At 45.2% G+C, this 22,508-nt stretch overlaps 1 non-coding gene across 1 annotated transcript; it reads right to left on the bottom strand.

Moving 5' to 3' along the window:
• Positions 1 to 247: 247 nt before the first annotated feature.
• On the bottom strand, positions 248 to 319 carry trnat-ugu (transfer RNA threonine (anticodon UGU)). Its single transcript has one exon. It is a non-coding gene; the product is annotated as a tRNA-Thr (tRNA).
• Between the last annotated feature and the right edge of the window lie 22,189 nt (positions 320 to 22,508).

Genomic DNA, 22,508 nt, shown 5'->3' with positions numbered 1-22,508 from the left:
GTGGGATTAATAGAATAGCTCTGTTAAATATCAAGCAAATGCACAGTAATAAGGTTCAGTGCTTGGACCTCAGTTATTTTCACTCTATCAATGGCAGAGAAGGCTCGAGGAATCATGTGGCTCCTCCTCATGTTCTTCCCAGTGTCCAGGATAAATCGTAACATCACACTGATTTCCAGATGGCCGAAACAAATGCAACTGACATCTTTTGTGGAAACATCATATTTAAAGTGAGAAACTAATCATAAGGCACGGACGGGGATTGAACCCGTGATTTTCAGTTCACAAGACTGACGCCTTACCACTTGGCCACCATGCCGTTGCTTAATGGACTCCTGAGGCTCCAGAGGAGGATTTGTGATTCTTTTTCAATTTGGTTGAAACAGCATCGAGAAACATGCACAGAAATAAAGAGGGATTGTGGAATGGGGAACAGATCAGCCTCATTTACATCATCAGCATCATGAAATCTTCATTCAGACGTTCCATTCCCATCCTCAGCTTTTCTCACATCTGTACAATAATATAAGAGTGGACATTGGGTTGTTACTGGGCAGATTATATAAATAGACTATGTGCATCATCACAGGAAGTGATGTAATATAATCTGTACAGCACCTCATGGAGAGTTGTCGATGAAACCTTCAATGCAAGGTGTGCAGACTAAACTCAGGTTATTTTAACCGTCAGATTCTTATAAATTCTGTCCTAAGACTTGACAGATATCAGAATATTATATGGGGGCCACAGTAAACCAAAGTGAAGATGGAGAAATCTTTGCCTGCACCTTTGAAAAGGTCACTGGACTGAACCAAGCCGAGGAGTGGCCGAGATGGTTCCAGAGGTTTGCAAGGTATCGTACTGCATCGGGTCTCGTGCAGAAGCCAGACATGGAGCAGGTCAGTACGCTATTGTCTGCAATGGAGGGAGTGTGCAGGCAACATCCTCATGAAGAACAGAAGGCTACATGTGAAGAAGTTATTAAGGCACTCAAGACCTATTTTAATTGAGGAAAAAAATGTCATCGTGGAGCCAAAGTTAAAACGCTGCATTTGCTGACAACGCAACCACCAGGTGATGCTGTACTAGCACATGCGCAAATGCAGCCTCTTCCACTGAAACGTCACTGTCTGTGACATTCAGGCAGCTGCCAGGATTAAAGATGGAGCTACTCAATTTCTCACAGAAAACAACTTCGACCCAAAAATCCCCTCAAAGGTTGCCATCACCGCCTCTGTCCCACCCCAACAGCCCCCCGCTACCTCTTGCGCATTCGCCAGTTATATAGTACCAAGTCATCTTAATTCACCTAAAGTGAATTACTTTCGGAGCAGTGACTGTCATTTCATAAGCAAATATGGCACATATCTACACAATGGACATGTTTTGGTTGATACTCGGAGAACGTTGCGCTATTTGAAGTCTCATTAGAAGGACAGCACCTCTGACAGTGCTGCACACCCTCTGTAATTCAGTGAGGTTTCATAGAGTCAAAGAGTTATACAGCACAGAAACAGGCCCTTCGGCCATCATGTCTGTGCCGGCCATCAAGTACCTATCTATTCTAATTCCATTTTCCAGCACGTGGCCGTAGCCTTGTATTCTGTGGCGTTTTGAGTGCTCATCTAGATACTTCTTAAATGTTGTGAGGGTTCCTGCCTCCACCACTCCTTCAGGCAATGTGTTCCAGATTCCAACCACCCTCGAGGTGAAACATTTTTTCCTCAAATCCCCTCTAAACAGTGCCATCCCATTCGCCGGACGATCATTCCCCGCTTCCCCCCATCCCACTCTCTGACTGCTCACTCCCCGCTTCACCCACCACCACCCCCATCCTGCTCTCTGGCTGCTCACACTCCAGGCCATGGGCTCTGCCGCTTCCCTCCTCTCGGCCACTCGCTCCAACATTGCCCCATCACCCCTCGAGGCTCGCCTTGCTTTATCGGGTGGTGCGGTGAAGAATGATCGAATGTTGGAGCGAGAGGCCGAGAGGAGGGAAGCAGCATGGCTTAGAGCTAGTGTCTGGAGGGACGTGGGGGGGAAGCGGGGCGTGAGTGGACGGAGAGAGGGCAGTGCGGGGGTGGGGGGGTAGCAAGCGGCCGGAGGGCGGGGGAGCGGGGTAGCGAGGAGCGGGCAGCGAGCGGCCTGGAGTGAGTGGCTGAGAGGGGGGAGAGCGTTTTCCTGCGCATGCGCCAGTTAGTCCTGGAAGACGTAGGCTGAGCATGCGCAGCATCTCAGAGCGCAGGAGACTGTTTGTGCATGTGCGAGCTTGCAGCGCTCTGATGACGTCGGCTGGCCGCTGCATTGTCAGGAATCACTTTGAATTTAATTTGCGTACAAAACAGAAAGGGGAGAGTATTCATTCATTTATCAATGACTTGTACAATCTCACGGAGGTTTGTGAAGACGGCAACTTAAGAGAAGAGCTGAATGGAGACAGGATTGTGTTCGGGGTATTGGACAACACCCTTTCAGATCATCTACAGTCCAGGGCTGGTCTCACATTAATGAAAGAGTTTCAATTGAGCAGACAAACAGAGGTTAGAAAGTTTAACCAATCCGTTGTCCAAGGGGACAGGGAGAGTCTGATCTCGAGAGTAGCAGACTCAATTTAATTTGTTCAGAAAACAAAAGGAAAAATTAGTGGTAAAAGACAAGAAAGACGGGAAGAGCATCTAGTGGTAGCTGCAACCAATTGCAGTAGGTGTGGCCGAGAGAGACACAAGTGGGAAAACTGCCTCGCCAAAGAAGCTGAGTGTTTTTCCTGCAGAAATTTGGGACACTTTCAGTCAGTGTGTCTCAGTAAAATACCAGCACTGAATATAATTAAAGGGAAATCACCAGAGAGCAAAAACATTAATGAAGTACAGGATATCCAAAGTGTGGAAATACATTTTTTAGGTAAAATCCAGGAAATAAAGTGAGAGTTGCTGGACGACAGAAATTCTGAAATATTTTAAGACAGAGGTAGATAGATTCTTGATAAACAAGGGGGTGAAAGGTTATCGGGGGCAGGTGGGAATGTGGAGTTGAGGTTACAATCAGATCAGCCATGATCTTATTGAATGGTGGAGCAGGCTCGAGGGGCCGAGTGGTCTACTCCTGCTCCTAATTGGTATGTTTGTATGCAAGAAAACATGTTCTAGATACAATGAGAACTATCATTTGTTTGGAAATGGATTTGAACCCCCTTTTATCAAAAGGTGATCGAGCTTTAATTTTTCTACAATTAACAGGCAAATCCTTGAGCAGTTGAGATTGACAGAAACAATGGACTGGATTCTATAGAGCCCTCGACGTCGAGATCTGTGGTGGGGGTGGGGTGGGGGCCGCCTGAAGATGGCCCCGGATGAGGCCCGCGACGAACCTCAACGCTGGCAGGGCCTGGCTCGATATTTCCGGCGACAGCGAGGCCTTGTGGGGGACCCCCACCGCCCGGCAACGGGACCACAAACCTGCATTAATTATTATCCCATCACTTCCTGATATCCAGCTGCGATCTTCAGCCCAGTGGCCGGCACTGCCGTGCCTTCGGAGCCCCATCCGGGCAAATGAGGTGCAACACTGGTGGGGAGGGGGGAGAAGGTAAGTTTCTCAGTGTGGGGTTGGGGGGACGGAGTCAAATTAATGTCATGGGTGTAGGGGATGGTGGGAAGGGTTATAGTTTAGTTTGTGCAGTTTTGGGCGGAAGGTCAGATTGTAAAGATAGGTTTTGGGAGGGAAGGGCAAATAATTAATTTAACTGTTATTGGGGGGATGGGAGAGAGGCAAAAGCAATGTATTTATTTCATTTCATGTAATCTTCCTTTAAATATTTTCCAATAGGACTAACAGCCCTTTAAAAATGGCTGACACTCCAGTACAGTACTAAGGCAGTGCTGCACTATCAGAAATGCTGTTTTTCAGGTGAGACAGAAAACTGAGGATCCCTCTGCCCTCTCAGGTGGATGTTAAAGGTACCATGGCACTATTTCAGAGAATTGAAGGGGAATTATTTCTGGGGTGCTGGTCATTGTTTAACCCTGAATCAACATCACTTAAAAACAGATTATCTCGTTTTTATCACATTGTTGTTTCTGGGAGCTTGCTGTGCGCACATTGGCCACCATGTTTCCTACATGACTACAGTGACTGCACTTGGAAAGTCCTTCATTGGCTGTAAAAGGCTTTGCAACGTCCTGTGGTTGTGAAATGCAAATCTTGCTTTTTCCATTGTTATCAGTGTCATTGTGATCAAAAGAAAGGATTCGTGAGCACAAAATTTAAATCAATTTTGATTAAAATAATGTAAAAGCAGCTATATTCTTGCACTGTACTTAATAATCTCGATCTTCCTATCCTTACAGAGTGCAATGTCATCGACCTTGAAATTGATTCCACAATCTCATGGAATCACAGAGTCAGAGAAAGTTTAAGGCACAGAAAGAGGCCACTTGGCCCATCGTGTCTGTTCAACAAACAATTTCAGCCGAGTTCTGATGAAAAGTCACAGACCAGAAACGTGAACTCTGTTTCTCTCTCCACAGATGCTGCCAGACCTGCTGAGTATTTCCAGCATTTTCTGTTTTTATTTCAGATTTCCAGTATCTGCAGTATTTTGCTTCTGTGTTACTTTGAAAGTTAAAACTGACCCACCTGTCTACAATTCACACTGGGGTCTCCCATGAAATGATTCTGTGTAATGTTGTTAGAATGAATTCAGACTCCGAGCACAGAGCTTCCTGTGGGCAATTGGGGATCTGAAAACCAGCAGACTGCAGGAATTTCCACTGGGAGCACAAATTCACAAAATCTACCTTTTACATATCGATTCATTTTAATTGTCCTTTTGGAAAATTATTTTGAAGCAATTTAAACATCAACGCACAGCTCCATGACTGGGTCAATTATGAGGTCATCCTCTGACAGGTCATGTGACAGCTGGAGCCACAAGACATCAGAACCAGATTTGTGACTGGATTAAAACCCGGAATCCTGTCCCTCTCGCTTTTCAAATAAAGCTGTTCCTGTTTGAAAACACAGCAGTTAAACTTTCTGCCTGACCATGAGGGGAGCTAGGGAGAAATTTACAAAACTCAATCCTTCAACAAAATAGTTCAAAAATCATTAATATCGAAATCATGTGAGGATTCATATGCAGTAGAGAAACAAGCAGAATACAGAAAGTACAGAGGAGAGCTGAAAAAGGAAAAGAGATCAGCAAGAGAATGTATGAGAAAAGATTAGCGGGTCACATAACTGGGAACACTGAAGTCTTTTACCAAACATATGGACAGACAATGAAAGGGTGGGTCAATTAGGAGATCCTGTGGAGGCAGAGGGTGTGGCTGAGGTACTAATTAAGTACATTTCATCTGGCATCATAAAACAAACGGGTGTTGCAAATGTCACAGTAAAGGAGGAGGAAGTGAGAAAATTGGACGGAATGAAAATAGATAAAGCGGAGACAATTACAAGGTTGGCAGCTCTCACAGTAGAAAAGTCACCCAGTTGGAATGGGCTGCATCCTGCGTTGCTGAGGGAGGTAAGGTTGGAAATAGCGGAGGCTCGAACCACAATCTTTCAATCCTCCTTGAATATGGGAATGATGCCAGAGGACTGGAGGAATCTCCTCAAGATTCCACATGAATCAGTGTCCATAATTCAACTTTACATATTTAAAACATGTTTACAAAAACAGTAGAAGTACTCTCATAACATAAAAGCAAAATACTGCAGATGCTGGAAATCTGAAACAAAAACAAAAAATGCTGGAAGTACTCAGCAGGTCTGCAGCATCTGTGGAGAGAGAAGCAGAGTTAACGTTTCAGGTCAGTGATTCGGCACACTACAACCTGCCGGACTGAACATTAAATTCAATCATTTCAGAGCATGACGGACCCCACCCCCCACACCCCCCCAACACACTTTTTTATGTTTAGTTTTTTTTCTTTTTTCTTTTTTATTTGGTTATTTTATTTCAGTTTTTTTTTAGTTTGGTTAGTTTGTTTGCACTGTGTCTACCCATTGTTTCTGTTTTAAAAAAATGTTTAATGTGTGTGATCGGAGTGCTTTGTGCATTACAGTCAATTCACACCTTCTCTGTAGTAACGCTTTGTCTTTCAGCACACCATTGAGCACTGTTCAGCACTGTTCGCCTTTGTTCCATGCCCTTCTGGTCAGTTATTCTCTGTGACCTTGTCCAATCAACACCTCTTTTGTTATCTCTTGCCCCACCCCCAGCTTTACTTGCTTAAAACCTTTTCATTTATAATATTGTCAGCTGTGATGAAGGGTAACTGACTTGAAATGTTAACTCTGCTTCTCTCTCTACACAGATGCTGCCAAAACCTGCTGAGTATTTCCAGCATTTCCTGCTTTTACTCTCATAGCACAGTTAACCTGTTTTTTCTCTCTCTGTTCATATTCTGTCTCAGTGTTTGGATCTCTCACTGTTTGGATTGAGAATTGAGCTTGTATCAGTCCTGTGATGGACAGATCTGCTGAGTATTACCAGCATTTTCTGTTTTTTCATCATTTCGGATCAGAATTTCTTATTGAAACACGGGGAATGCTGTTTCAACTGCTCCGGGGATACCTTCATGAGTTGCTGAAACATTCTAATTCCTATTCCCACACGGAACGAAGCCAGGCAGGAGGCCTGTGACTCAATGATCAGACATTGCAGCTCATGAAGTGTGTTTTCTGATGGTCGATGGGTTCCTGTGTGAAGTTGACACGGGTTTGGTTTTTCTCCCTGACACTTTGACCCTTCAGTTAGTTCTTTGTGTTCAGCTGTTTCAGGTGAAGTTACTGAGTCAGGAATGTTGGTCAGGACAGTGCGAGAATTCCCTGTGATTCTTTCAATAGCGCTGGGGAATCTTTAACATCCACCAACTGGGCCTCATTTAATTGTCACTTCAAAAACCTGCTGGCAATTATTGCTCAGGATTACACTGAGCTGGGACACTAAGGATATTCAATTAATGAAATCAGTACTTTAAACTGAGAGCAATAGTCCCTCCCACATCCTGATACCTTAGGATTTCTGAACTTTAATTACTGCTTCATTCCTTGGTTTGTGGGCTGGTTCACCACCTGTAGACATTTGAGGCACTCACAGGCACTGGTAATCTCTAGGCTTAGAGTCATAGAATCATAGACAGGTTACAGCACAGAAGGAGGCCATTCAGCCCTTTGTGTCCATGCCAGCTCTCTGCAAGAACAAGCCAGCTAGTCACACTCCCCCGCCTTTGCCTGTAACCCTGCATTTTCTTCTCTTCAGATAATTATTAAATTCTCTTTCAAAAGTCATGATTGAATCTGCCTCCACCACACTGTCAGGCAGTGCAATCCAGATCCTAACCAGTCGCTGCATAAAAACGTTTTTCCTCATGTTGCCTCTGGTTCTTTGGCCTTTCACCTTAAATCTGTGCCCTCTGGTTCTTGACACTTCTGCCAATGAGAATAGTTTCTCCCTATCTACTCTGTCCAAACCCTTCATGATTTTGAACACCTCTATCAAATCTCATCTCAACCTTCTCTTCCCAAAGAAGAACAACTCCAGATTCTCCAAAATAGTAGAAGGGTTTCTATTTCTACTGGAAAATGGGCAGAGAGAAAGAGTATGAGACAGAGTTCACAAGAGAGAGAAAACATTGGGTATGTGTCTGTGAGAGAGAGCAAGACAGAGGGAGGGAGAGTAACTGTCTGTGTGTGAGAGAGAACACAACCCAGTCCCAATATAATTGCTCTTTCTTGATACTATTCGATAAACTCAGACCCTACCCAGATACCGACAGCTTCTCTCCCTCAATGCTGATCCCCGCCCTGACTGTACAGAAATCCCCTCTCAAAGCTGCACATTAACACTGGTCTCACTGCTTTTCCCTGCCCTGATGGTGCAGAAATCCCCTCTCATAGCTGCACATTAACACTGGTCTCACTGCTGTTTCATTCCCTGACTGTACAGAAATCCCCTCTCATAGCTGCACATTAACACTGGTCTCAATGCTGTTCCCTGCCCTGACTGTATAGAAATCCCCTCTCATAGCTGCACATTAACACTGGTCTCACTGCTGTTCCCTGCCCTGACTGTACAAAAGTCCCCTCTCATAGCTGCACATTAACACTGGTCTCACTGCTGTTCCCTGCTCTGACTGTACAAAAGTCCCATCTCATAGCTGCACATTAACACTGGTCTCACTGCTGTTCCATTCCCTGACTGTACAGAAATACCCTCTCAAAGCTGCACATTAACACTGGTCTCACTGCTGTTCCCTGCTCTGACTGTACAAAAGTCCCCTCTCATAGCTGCACATTAACACTGGTCTCACTGCTGTTCCCTGCTCTGACTGTACAAAAGTCCCCTCTCATAGCTGCACATTAACACTGGTCTCACTGCTGTTCCCTGCTCTGACTGTACAAAAGTCCCCTCTCATAGCTGCACATTAACACTGGTCTCACTGCTGTTCCATTCTCTGACTGTACAAAAGTCCCCTCTCATAGCTGCACATTAACACTGGTCTCACTGCTGTTCCCTGCTCGGACTGTACAAAAGTCCCCTCTCATAGCTGCACATTAACACTGGTCTCACTGCTGTTCCCTGCCCTGACTGTACAAAAATCCCCTCCCATAGCTGCACATTAACACTGGTCTCACTGCTGTTCCCTGCCCTGACTGTACAAAAGTCCCCTCTCATCGCTGCACATTAACACTGGTCTCACTGCTGTTCCCTGCCCTGACGGTACATAAATCCCCTCTCATAGCTGCACATTAACACTGGTCTCACTGCTGTTCCCTGCCCTGAAGGTACAGAAATCCCCTCTCATAGCTGCACATTAACACTGGTCTCACTGCTGTTCCCTGCCCTGACTGTACAAAAGTCCCCTCTCATAGCTGCACATTAACACTGGTCTCACTGCTGTTCCCTGCCCTGACGGTACAGAAATCCCCTCTCATAGCTGCACATTAACGCTGGTCTCACTGCTGTTCCCTGCTCTGACTGTACAGAAATCCCCTCTCATAGCTGCACATTAACACTGGTCTCACTACTGTTCCCTGCCCTGACGGTACAGAAATCCCCTCTCATAGCTGCACATTAGCACTGGTCTCACTGCTGTTCCCTGCCCTGACTGTGCAAAAGTCCCCTCTCATAGCTGCACATTAACGCTGGTCTCACTGCTGTTCCCTGCTCTGACTGGACAGAAATCCCCTCTCATAGCTGCACATTAACACTGGTCTCACTGCTGTTCCCTGCTCTGACTGTACAGAAATCCCCTCTCATAGCTGCACATTAACACTGGTCTCACTGCTGTTCCCTGCCCTGACGGTACATAAATCCCCTCTCATAGCTGCACATTAACACTGGTCTCACTGCTTTTCCCTGCCCTGACGGTACAAACGTCCCCTCTCATAGCTGCACATTAACACTGTTCTCACTGCTGTTCCATTCCCTGACTGTACAGAAATAGCCTCTCATAGCTGCACACGAACACTGGTCTCACTGCTGTTTCCTGCTCTGACTGTACAAAAGTCCCCTCTCATAGCTGCACATTAACACTGGTCTCACTGATGTTCCCTGCTCTGACTGTACAAAAGTCCCCTCTCATAGCTGCACATTAACACTGGTCTCACTGCTGTTCCCTGCTCTGACTGTACAAAAGTACCCTTTCATAGCTGCACATTAACACTGGTCTCACTGCTGTTCTCTGTCCTGACTGTACAAAAATCCCCTCTCATAGCTGCACATTAACACTGGTCTCACTGCTGTTCCCTGCCCTGACGGTACAGAAATCCCCTCTCATAGCTGCACATCAACGCTGGTCTCACTGCTGTTCCCTGCTCTGACTGTACAGAAATCCGCTCTCATAGCTGCACATTAACGCTGGTCTCACTGCTGTTCCCTGCTCTGACTGGACAGAAATCCCCTCTCATAGCTGCACATTAACACTGGTCTCACTGCTGTTCCCTGCCCTGACGGTCCATAAATCCCCTCTCATAGCTGCACATTAACACTGGTCTCACTGCTGTTCCCTGCCCTGACGGTACAAACATCCCCTCTCATAGCTGCACATTAACACTGGTCTCACTGCTGTTCCCTGCCCTGACGGTACAGAAATCCCCTCTCATAGCTGCACATCAACGCTGGTCTCACTGCTGTTCCCTGCTCTGACTGTACAGAAATCCCCTCTCATAGCTGCACACGAACACTGGTCTCACTGCTGTTTCCTGCTCTGACTGTACAAAAGTCCGCTCTCATAGCTGCACATTAACACTGGTCTCACTGATGTTCCCTGCTCTGACTGTACAAAAGTCCCCTCTCATAGCTGCACATTAACACTGGTCTCACTGCTGTTCCCTGCTCTGACTGTACAAAAGTCCCCTCTCATAGCTGCACATTAACACTGGTCTCACTGCTGTTCCCTGTCCTGACTGTACAAAAGTCCCCTCTCATAGCTGCACATTAACACTGGTCTCACTGCTGTTCCCTGCCCTGACGGTACAGAAATCCCCTCTCATAGCTGCACATCAACGCTGGTCTCACTGCTGTTCCCTGCTCTGACTGTACAGAAATCCCCTCTCATAGCTGCACATTAACGCTGGTCTCACTGCTGTTCCCTGCTCTGACTGGACAGAAATCCCCTCTCATAGCTGCACATTAACACTGGTCTCACTGCTGTTCCCTGCTCTGACTGTACAGAAATCCCCTCTCATAGCTGCACATTAACACTGGTCTCACTGCTGTTCCCTGCCCTGACGGTACATAAATCCCCTCTCATAGCTGCACATAACACTGGTCTCACTGCTGGTCCCTGCCCTGACGGTACAAAAGTCCCCTCTCATAGCTGCACATTAACATTGGTCTCACTGCTGTTCCATTCCCTGACTGTACAGAAATACCCTCTCATAGCTGCACACTAACACTGGTCTCACTGCTGATCCCTGCTCTGACTGTACAAAAGTCCCCTCTCATAGCTGCACATTAACACTGGTCTCACTGCTGTTCCCTGCTCTGACTGTACAAAAGTCCCCTCTCATAGCTGCACATTAACACTGGTCTCACTGCTGTTCCATTCTCTGACTGTACAAAAGTCCCCTCTCATAGCTGCACATTAACACTGGTCTCACTGCTGTTCCCTGCTCTGACTGTACAAAAGTCCCCTCTCATAGCTGCACATTAACACTGGTCTCACTGCTGTTCCCTGCCCTGACGGTACAGAAATCCCCTCTCATAGCTGCACATTAACACTGGTCTCACTGCTGTTCCCTGCCCTGACTGTACAAAAGTCCCCTCTCATAGCTGCACATTAACACTGGTCTCACTGCTGTTCCCTGCCCTGACGGTACAGAAATCCCCTCTCATAGCTGCACATTAACGCTGGTCTCACTGCTGTTCCCTGCCCTGGCGGTACAGAAATCCCCTCTCATAGCTGCACATTAGCACTGGTCTCACTGCTGTTCCCTGCCCTGACTGTACAGAAATCCCCTCTCACAGCTGCACATTAACACTGGTCTCACTGCTGTTCCCTGCTCTGACTGTACAGAAATCCCCTCTCATAGCTGCACATTAACACTGGTCTCACTGCTGTTCCCTGCTCTGACTGTACAGAAATCCCCTCTCATAGCTGCACATTAACGCTGGTCTCACTGCTGTTCCCTGCTCTGACTGTACAGAAATCCCCTCTCACAGCTGCACATTAACGCTGGTCTCACTGCTGTTCCCTGCTCTGACTGTACAGAAATCCCCTCTCACAGCTGCACATTAACATTGGTCTCACTGCTGTTCCCTGCTCTGACTGTACAGTAATCCCCTCTCCTAGCTGCACATTAACACTGGTCTCACTGCTGTTCCCTGCTCTGACTGTATAGAAATCCCCTCTCATAGCTGCACATTAACACTGGTCTCACTGCTGTTCCCTGCCCTGACTATATAGAAATCCCCTCTCATAGCTGCACATTAACACTGGTCTCAATGCTGTTCCCTGCTCTGACTGTACAGAAATCCCCTCTCATAGCTGCACATTAACGCTGGTCTCACTGCTGTTCCCTGCTCTGACTGTACAGAAATCCCCTCTCATAGCTGCACACCAACACTGGTCTCAGGTGAGTTTTGAGTGGTCATTAAATGATCCGACAATGGCGTGGCCTCGGTTAATAGCAGTTTGAAGCCGGATATCAGTTTTAAATTCCATCGGCTCATCCCAAAATCCGACCTTTAAACAAGTCAAAACACTGGAAACACACGATGGCTCATTCAACATCGATGGAGAGAACAAAGACGTTTACTGTTGGGGTTTGGACAATGAAGAGAAACATAGGAACTTGACGAGGACATTCAGCCTTTCGAGTCTGTTCCACCATTCAATTGGATATTTGCTGATCTGTATATTAACACCATTTGTCTGCTTGTTTCTGTCACCCTTGGTACCTTACCGAACTCAAATCTATCATTTGTCAGAAATAAATAAGGAAACTGATTCATCGAATTTCTTAAAAGCAAAATACTGCAGATGCTGGAAATCTGAAAAAAAAAACTGAAAGTGCTGACAAGACTCAGCAGGTCTGGCAGCATCTGTGGAGAGAGAAGCAGAGTTAACGTTTCAGGTCAGTGACCCTTCTTCAGAACTGGCAAATATTAGAAATGTAAAAGATTATAAGCAAGTAAAGCGGGGGTGGGGCAAGAGATGACAAAGGAGAAGGTGTAGATAGGACAAGGCCACAGAATAGTTGACCAGAAAAAGGCAAACAATATGTTAATGGTGTGCTGAAAGACAAAGCATTAGTGCAGATAGGGTGTTAATGGACTGAAAAACTAAACAGCCACAATCACAAACATGAAAACAACAGTGGGTAGGCACAGTAGAAACAAACTGAACAAACTAAAATAAAGTTTTCTTTTTTACTTTGCCGATGTCTTTGTATATATTGTGGATCCTTCTTCAGACTGTCTTCTTTCACAATATAGTTCTTACCTCTGGTGATGTTGATCGTAATCAGCTTCAACTTGCTGATAGTTTTGGAACTGAGCAGATTTTCTTTGCTTGATTCTACAACATGGAACTCAGTCTGACATGTGGACCCCTGGGAGGACTTAAAAGTAACATGGATGATCCCTAGGACTGGTGGAGGAGTATCTGATCCATGGGAGAAGATTTTAGATATCAGCTTGTTTAATTACAGTTTCTGTTTTCTCTGTTACTTGTGGAATGTCGGAGCATCCATTATGTTGATCATTGCTCCGAGTCAATTACTGCAGATATTGTCGAATTACCTCTGAACACATCACACATGGGCAGGTGTCGGGACTTGTGGTCGCGAGCAACAACAATCTTCTCTAGTGCTGCAAATATGTAATCTTCCTTCTGGCATTTAAATCTATGAATGTTTCCTGCAGGCTTCGATCAGCATACTGTAGTGAAATATCCCATTTTTCTGCATACTTTACACTTCTTCCCTCTCGAAGGACAAGTTTTGTAATAAGGATCCTCACCACTGCAATGATTGGATGTTTGAATGTGATTGTGATTTCTGTCTTGGTCTTCCTTGACCTTTCTCTGGGTTTCCTCTGTGTCTTTGTGTTTTGTGTGTTTCTCAGGGGAATCTCGTCGTCACGTTATTTTCCTCTTTCTCAGACTTCTGAGTCTCATCATGTAGTGGTCAAGAGTCTCGCACCATATTGTATTGCTTGCCTGAAACATAAATTTCAGAGTGAGGATTTGCCCTTGCTTGAAAATATCTTGTTAGAAAATGCATCGCAACATCATAATCATTATCGGTTCCAGTGTCTCTGAGTGTATTGAAGGTATTGTCAACTTTTGGTCCAGCAGAGTGTAGGAGTAACGCTCTCTTTCTTCGGGGTGTATTGATAGCGAGTGCCATCATTAGGAGTTCAAGTCTTGTGAGCCATTTGCTCCAGTGTGGCCCTGGGTTGCTGTCTATCTCTGTAAAGGCTGGAAAGACTGGCTGTTGTTGTGTACACATGATGATTGTTATTTATTTAAATCTGGAATTGTCAATGTAAGTCTTCTGTCTGTCCCTGGTTGTCTGTGTGATTACTTCTTTTTAATCCTCAATGTCAGAAAAATATAGTGTTGTGCTGTGTTCTTACGTCTACATTAAATGATGACCCCAGGCTTTATATTCAGATTCAATACAAACAGTATTTATTGTCTTTCTTATCTACATTGCATGATCACAGGTCCCAGGTCTTTTTCTCATTGGTGTGTGTGCGCTCTCGACAAGCCATGTTTAGAATGTGTCTCTCAAAATGGTGTCTCCTTATATATGTATGATGATGTCATCTGTTGCATCAGTGCCTTGGTCTCTTAAAGGTACAGTTTCTTAAAGGTGAAGTCACCATTACACAACATTGCAAGCAATGAGTCAGCCACGCTCGATAGAGTGTCAGGAATGAAGGTCAGAGGAGCAGACCAGGCTGGAAACACATAAAGAACGAGGGGCAGCCAATGTGAAAAACAGGGAATAAACAATATGGCATGGGTGGTGTTTACAATACCTCGAATCTCGGTTTGATTCTCTTCCAGGTCAGAGGGAATTCTAGTAACATGATGTCTATGGAATCACAGAATGACGAACAAAGAGACCATTTGGTCCATCATGCCAGTGTTGTCTCTTTGGTGGAGACAAATTACAATTAGTCCTGCTGCGTGGCTTTTTCCTGTAATCCTGTACATTTTCCCTTCCAGCATCTATCCATATCCCTTTTGAAAGTTACGATTGAATCTGCTTTCATCTCCCAATCAGGCAGTGCATTCCAGATCACAACACATTACTGTGTAACAAATGGTTCTTCATGTCACCTCTGGTTCTTTTGCCAATCACCTGATATCTGTGTCCTCTGCTTACTGACCCTTTTGCCACAGGAAAGTGTTGAGAACCATCATGATTTTGAACACCTCGGACAAATCTCTTCTGAACTTTCTCTGCTCCAAGAAGAACAACCTCAGCTTCTCCAATCTCTCCACATAACTGAAATCCTTCACCCCTGGTATCATTGCAGCAAATCTCTTCTGTTCATTTCTTGCCCCAGAAATAATTGAAATGAAATGTTTCTAAAAAATGCATGAACTAAATAAAAAGGAGAGAGAAATAAATGCTGAGCAAAATGGATATCAATGTTTGGAAGGTAAAAAGAGCAAAGAGATCGAAATTTTATTATCGAGGAGTGAGAGGAATAAATAACACTTTGGAGATTTTGTCAGTGGATTTACTGATAAATTTGGGAATTGAGAGGAAGCTGGTTCATGGAGAAAAAACTGCCAACCCGGGGGTGGAGCCTACAACTGCATCCGTCCAACAAGAGACAGAGTAGAAGTGACAGTTCAGTCAGTGGAACAGGACACTTTTAATCTCAGGATTATGGGTTGGATGATCCACTGTGGGTGCCCGTGAAATTACACAGGAGCTAATACAACACCTTGCTGTCAGTGGCTCCTTGGTCAATGGGTGTGAATCTTGTTTTAGGAGTGTGATTAATGAAAGTGTGAGCGACCCTAGGTTCAAATCACCAATGAGCTCTTGGCATTTTTAGTTTAATGTTACTGATTGGTGTCAGCCTTCCGGAGCTGGCTTCAGGATCAGAGAACTGGATTCAAAGAGCTTGTCGACAAAATTGAAATTTACACAATGTACACATAGCCAAGTGAGAATATAAAGATGTCGCAGTAATTGAGACCTGACTCCAAAAACAACAGGACTGGGTTCTGGAATGGACAGGAATGGAATTCTTCAGTGTTTCTGTTGTTTGGCTTGCATTGACTCATCGACTTTCTTGTTTTTCACTTTGTCGATGCCTTTGAATAATTGTGGATCCTTCTTCAGAGTGTCTTCTTTCACCAGGTAGTTCTGACCTCTGATGATGTTGATTGTAATCAGCTTCAATTCGCTGATAGTTTTGGAAGTGAGCAGATTTCCTTTGCTTGAGTCTACAACATGGAACTCAGTCTGACATGTGGACCAATGGGAGGATTTGAATGCCATTCCTGCGTTGGAGTTGCATCCATCCAATTAGAGACCGAGTAGAAGTGACAGTTCTGTCAGTCGAATATGAGATTTTTAATGGCAGGGTTGTGAGTTTGAGTCAAAAACAAGAAATGCTGGAATCACTCAGCAGGTCTGGCAGCATCTGTGGAAAGAGAAGCAGAGTTAACGTTTCGGGTCAGTGACCCTTCTTCGGAACTGACAAATATTAGAAAAGTCACAGATTATAAGCAAGTGAGGTGGGGGTGGGGCATGAGATAACAAAGGAGAAGGTGCAGATTGGACCAGGCCACATAGCTGACCAAAAGGTCACGGAGCAAAGGCAAACAATATGTTATTGGTGTGTTGAAAGACAAAGCATTAGTCCAGATTAGGTGTGAATACACTGAATATTGAACAGCAGCAAGTGCAAACCTGAAAAAAAACCTGTAAAAAAACAGTGGGTAAGCAAACTGAACAAACTAAGATGAAATGAAATAAATGCAAAAAAGATTGTAAACAATGTAAAAAAGAATGTAAAAAAAAGGAAGAAAAAACAACTAAAAATGAAAGTAAAATGGGGGACTGTCATGCTCTGAAATTATTGAACTCAATGTTCAGTCCGGCAGGCTGTAGTGTGCCTAATCGGTAGATGAGATGCTGTTCCTCGAACTTGCGTTGATGTTCACTGGAACACTGCAGCAATCCCAGGACAGAGATGTGAGCATGAGAGCAGGGGGGAGTGTTGAAATGGCAAGCAACCGGAAGCTCAGGGTCCTGCTTGCCGACTGAGCGGAGATGTTCCGCAAAGCGGTCACCCAGTCTGCGCTTGGTCTCCCCAATGTAGAGGAGACCACACTGTGAGCAGCGAATTCAGTATACTACATTGAAAGAAGTACAAGTAAATCGCTGCTTCACCTGAAAGGAGTGTTTGGGGCCTGGGATAGTGAGGAGAGAGGAGGTAAATGGGCAGGTATTACACCTCCTGCGATTGCAGGGGAAGGTGCCCTGGGACGGGGACGAGGTGGTGGGGGTAATGGAGGAGTGGACCAGGGTGTCGCGGAGGGAACGATCCCTTCGGAATGCTGACAGGGGAAGGGAGGGGAAGATGCGACTGGTAGTGGCATCACGCTGAAGGTGGCGAAAATGGTGGAGGATGATCCTTTGGATATGGAGGCAGGTGGGATGAAAAGTGAGGACAAGGGGAACCCTGTCACGGTTCTGGGAGGGAGGGGAAGGGGTGAGGGTAGAGGTGCGGGGAATGGGTCGGACACGGTTGAGGGCCCTGTCAACCACAGTGGGGGGACATCTTCGGTTGAGGAAAAAGGAGGTCATATCAGAAGCACCGTCATGGAAGGTAGCATCATCAGAGCAGATGCGTCGGAGACGGAGAAACTGGGAGAATGGAATGGAGTCCTTACAGGAGGTAGGGTGTGAAGAAGTGTAGTCGAGTTAGCTGTGGGAGTCGGTGGGCTTATAATGGATATTGGTAGACAACCTATTCCCAGAGATGGAAACAGAGAAGTCGAGGAAGGGAAGGGAAGTGTCAGAGATGGACCATGTGAAGGTGAGAGAAGGGTGGAAATTGGAAGCAAAGTTGATAAAGTTTTCTAATTCGGGGCGGGAGCAGGAAACGGCACCGATACAGTCATCAATGTACCGGAAAAAGAGTTGGGGGAGGAGGCCTGAGTAGGACTGGAACAAAGAATGCTCGACATATCCCACAAAAAGACAGGCATAACTAGAACCCATGCGGGTACCCATAGCGACACCTTTTACTTGAAGGAAGTGCGTGGAGTTGAAGTGCTCCCGCCCCGAACTAGAAAACTTTATCAACTTTGCTTCCAATTTCCACCCTTCTCTCACCTTCACATGGTCCATTTCTGACACTTCCCTTCCCTTCCTCGACTTCTCTGTCTCCATCTCTGGGAATAGGTTGTCTACCAATATCCATTATAAGCCCACCGACACCCACAGCTACCTCGACTACACTTCTTCACACCCTACCTCCTGTAAGGACTCCATTCCATTCTCCCAGTTTCTCCGTCTCCGACGCATCTGCTCTGATGATGCTACCTTCCATGACGGTGCTTCTGATATGACCTCCTTTTTCCTCAACCGAGGATTTCCCCCCACTGTGGTTGACAGGGCCCTCAACCGTGTCCGACCCATTCCCCGCACCTCTCCCCTCACCCCTTCCCCTCCCTCCCAGAACCGTGACAGGGTTCCCCTTGTCCTCACTTTTCATCCCACCAGCCTCCATATCCAAAGGATCATCCACCGCCATTTTCGCCACCTTCAGCGTGATGCCACTACCAGTTGCATCTTCCCCTCCCTTCCCCTGTCAGCATTCCGAAGGGATCGTTCCCTCCGCGACAACCTGGTCCACTCCTCCATTACCCCCACCACCTCGTCCCCGTCCCAGGGTACCTTCCCCTGCAATCGCAGGAGGTGTAATACCTGCCCATTTACCTCCTCTCTCCTCACTATCCCAGGCCCCAAACACTCCTTTCAGGTGAAGCAGCGATTTACTTGTACTTCTTTCAATGTAGTATACTGTATTTGCTGCTCACAGTGTGGTCTCCTCTACATTGGGGAGACCAAGCGCAGACTGGGTGACCGCTTTGCGGAACATCTCCGCTCAGTCGGCAAGCAGGACCCTGAGCTTCCGGTTGCTTGCCATTTCAACACTCCCCCCTGCTCTCATGTTCACATCTCTGTCCTGGGATTGCTGCAGTGTTCCAGTGAACATCAACGCAAGCTCGAGGAACAGCATCTCATCTACCGATTAGGCACACTACAGCCTTCCGGACTGAACATTGAGTTCAATAATTTCAGAGCATGACAGCCCCCCATTTTACTTTCATTTTTAGTTATTTTTTCTTCCTTTTTTTCTACATTCTTTTTTACATTTTTTACAATCTTTTTTTGCATTTATTTCATTTCATCTTAGTTTGTTCAGTTTGCTTACCCACTGTTTTTTTACAGGTTTTTTTTCAGGTTTGCACTTGCTGCTGTTCAATATTCAGTGTATTCACACCTAATCTGTACTAATGCTTTGTCTTTCAACACACCAATAACATATTGTTTGCCTTTGCTCCGTGACCTTTTGGTCAGCTATGTGACCTGGTCCAATCTGCACCATCTCCTTTGTTATCTCTTGCCCCACCCCCACCTCACTTGCTTATAATCTGTGACTTTTCTAATATTTGTCAGTTCCAAAGAAGGGTCACTGACCCGAAACGTTAACTCTGCTTCTCTTTCCACAGATGCTGCCAGACCTGCTGAGTGATTCCAGCATTTCTTGTTTTTGTTTCAGATTTCCAGCATCCGCAGTATTTTGCTTTTATTTTTGTGAGTTTGAGTGCCATTTTGTTTTTCCCTTTTTTAAGGCTTAATGAGCAGAGAGTACAGGGAGTGTTTGAAATGAGCAAGCCTCGCTTTGATTCAGGACTCTTACCTCTCTGCAGCATCTCACTATGAAAGATTGAATTTGATCTCATTTCATTCTCAGCTCGGGGTCTGTGCGGCTCAGTGGCACTTCTGGCTGTCTCCCGCTTCACAATCCATCAGTACTGAGAAAGCAATGGGGAATATTACTCACATGTTGTGTTCTTTAATTTTATGGAAAACGTGAAAGCATGTATTTTCTTCCAAAACAAGGACACCAAGCCACTGTTGATGTAGGGCTGAAATAGCTCAGTTGGGAGAGCGGTAGACTGAAAATCTAAAGATCCCTAGTTCAATCTCGGGTTTCAGCAATTTTGCTTCCTTATGCATCCCTTGCCTTGGTTCTGATTTTCCAGTTGCACAATTTACTTTGAGATGATTTACCAATCACCAGTGGATTGAATTTGAGAAACAACACAGAGTCATTTAAAGCATAGAAGGTGGTCGTTTGGCCTATCATGTCCATGCTGGCTCTCCCCGGAGCAATCTAGTCAGTTCCACTCACCAGCTCGATCCCTTTCCTCCTGCAAGTTTCTTTCCTTCAAGTATCCATCTAATTTCCTTTTCAAATCATTGATGGTCTCTGCTTCCACCACACTCGTGGGCCAAGTCATTACCACCCACAGGATAAAAAATTCCACCTCATCAAGGATGGGAAATACTTATATCTTCTCTATTTGTTTATTCTCTATTTCTGTGAGAATAGACTGGCAGTCAACATGAAAGGAAACCCTAAAATCTTCGAGCAGCATGTAAATGATAAGTGGGTAGTAAGAGGTTGAGTCGGGCCTATTAGGGACAAAAAGGATAATATAAGCTTAGAGGTGCAGGGCAATGTTAATCAACTTAATGAGTACTTTGCATCAGTGATCACTAAGGAAGTGGAATTTGACAAAATATCAGTTGAAGTGAAGAAAGTAGAGGCAATGGAGAGAGTACAAATTTGGAGAGGGAGGTACAAAAAAGGCTGGCTGTGCTTAGGGAAGATAAATCACCTGGTCCGGATGGCTCACATCCCAGGTTGCGAAAGGAAATGCGGATGCAGATAACGGAAGGGCTTGCTACAATCTTCCAATCTTCCCTGGATACGGGGGAGGTGCCAGAGGATTAAACAGTGGCAAATGCGACACCCTTAATCAAGAAAGGGTGTAAGGACAGTCCGGGTAACTACAGGCTAGTTAGATTAACAGCAGCGGTGGGTAAGGTTTTAGAAAGAATAATCAGGGTAAAAAATCAACAGTCACTTGGAGAGGTTCGAGTTAATTAAGGAGAGTGAGCATGGATTTATAAATGGGAGTTCATGCTTGACTAATCTAACTGCATTTTTTGATGAACTAACAGAGCAGGTTGATGAAGGGAATGCAGTGGATGTTGTTTATATGGATTTTAAGGAAGCGTTTGACAAGGTACCACATAAAAGGGCGGTTAACAAAATTGAGGTTCGTAGTTTAGGAGGGTCAGTGTCCAATTGAATAGAAAATTGGTTTAAGGACAGAAAACAGCGAGTCTTATTAAATGGTTCTTTGTCAGACTGCAGGATAGTCGACAGTGGTGTTCCCCAAGGGTCAGTGCTAGAACTACTGCTTTTTTTGCTCAAGGTAATTGACTTGGATCTTGGAATACAGAGTAGAATCTCAAAATATGCCGATGACACCAAACTTGGAGGAGCGGCAAGCAGTGAGGATGATATGAACTGCCTGCTACAGGACAGTGACAGGCTAGCAGAATGGGCAGACAGGTGGCAGATGGAATTTAATAGTGACAAGTGTGAGGTGATGTAAAGGAATAGGGAGAGGCAATATATAATTAATGGCACAGTTCCAAAGAGTGTGCTGGAATAGAGGAACTTGGGGTTCATGTGCATCAATCTTTGAAGGTGGCAAGACATATAGCGAGAGTGGTTCGCAAAGCATATGGGATCTTGGGCTTCATAAATAGAGGCATTGAGTACAAAAGCAGGGAAGTTATGCTGAACCATTATAAAACTCTGGTTAGGCCCCAATTGGAGTGTTGCTTCCAGTTCTGCTCAGCAGACTTTAGAAAGAATATGAGGGTCCTTGAGAGGACGCAGAGGTGATTTACCAGAATGGATCCAGGGATGGGGGATTTTAGTTACAAGGTTAGGTTGGAAAAGCTTGGATAATTCTGCCTAAATCAAAGGAGATTGAGTGGAGAATTGATAGAGGTGCATAACACCTCTAGAGAACAGGCCATCCTGGACTGGGTATTGTGTAATGAGAAAGGATTAGTTAACAATCTTGTTGTGTGGGGTCCCTTGGGGAAGTGCGCCCATAATATGATAAAATTCTTCATTAAGATGGATTGTGAGAGAGTTGATTCCGAGACTCGGGTCCTGAATCTAAATAAAGGAAACTATGAAGGTATCAGGCGGGAGTTGGCCATGATAGATTGGGGAACGTTACTTAAAGGGTTGACAGTGGAGAGGCAATGGCTAGCATTTAAAGAGCGCATAGATGAATTACAACAATTGTTCATTCCTGTCTGTGCAAAAGTAAAACAGGAAGGGTGGCTCAACTGTGGCTTACAAAAGAAATTAAGGAAAGTATTAGATCCAAGGAGGAGAAATATAAAATGGCCAGAACAAGCAGCAAACCTGAAGATTGTGAGCAGTTTGGAATTTAGCAGAGGAGGACAAAAGGATTGATTAAGAAGGGGGAAATAGAGTATGAGAGTAAGCTAGCAGAGAACATAAAAACTGACTGTAAAAGCTTCTATGGATATGTGTAGAGAAAAAGATTAGTGAAGACAAATGTGGGCCCCTCACATGTCAGAAACGGGGGAATTTATAATGGGGAACAAAGAAATGGCAGACCAATTAAATACATACTTTGGATCTGTCTTCACAAAGGAGGATACAAATTGTCTCCCAGAAATGTTGGGGAACATAGGGTCTAGTGAGAAGGAGGAACTGTATGAAATCAGTCTTAGTAGGGAATGTTTGGGAAATTGATGGGATTGAAGGCCGATAAATCCCCAGGGCCTGATAATCTACATCCCAGAGTAATTAAGGAAGTGGCCCTTGAAATAGCAGATGCATTTCTGGTCTTTTTTCAAAATTCTATCGACTCTGGAACAGT

Source organism: Heterodontus francisci, unplaced genomic scaffold (genome assembly GCF_036365525.1).
Source record: "Heterodontus francisci isolate sHetFra1 unplaced genomic scaffold, sHetFra1.hap1 HAP1_SCAFFOLD_184, whole genome shotgun sequence".
NCBI classification, from domain to species: Eukaryota; Metazoa; Chordata; class Chondrichthyes; order Heterodontiformes; family Heterodontidae; genus Heterodontus; species Heterodontus francisci.
Note: the sequence above shows the minus strand (reverse complement) of the source record. Positions and strands in the feature narration are given on the sequence as shown.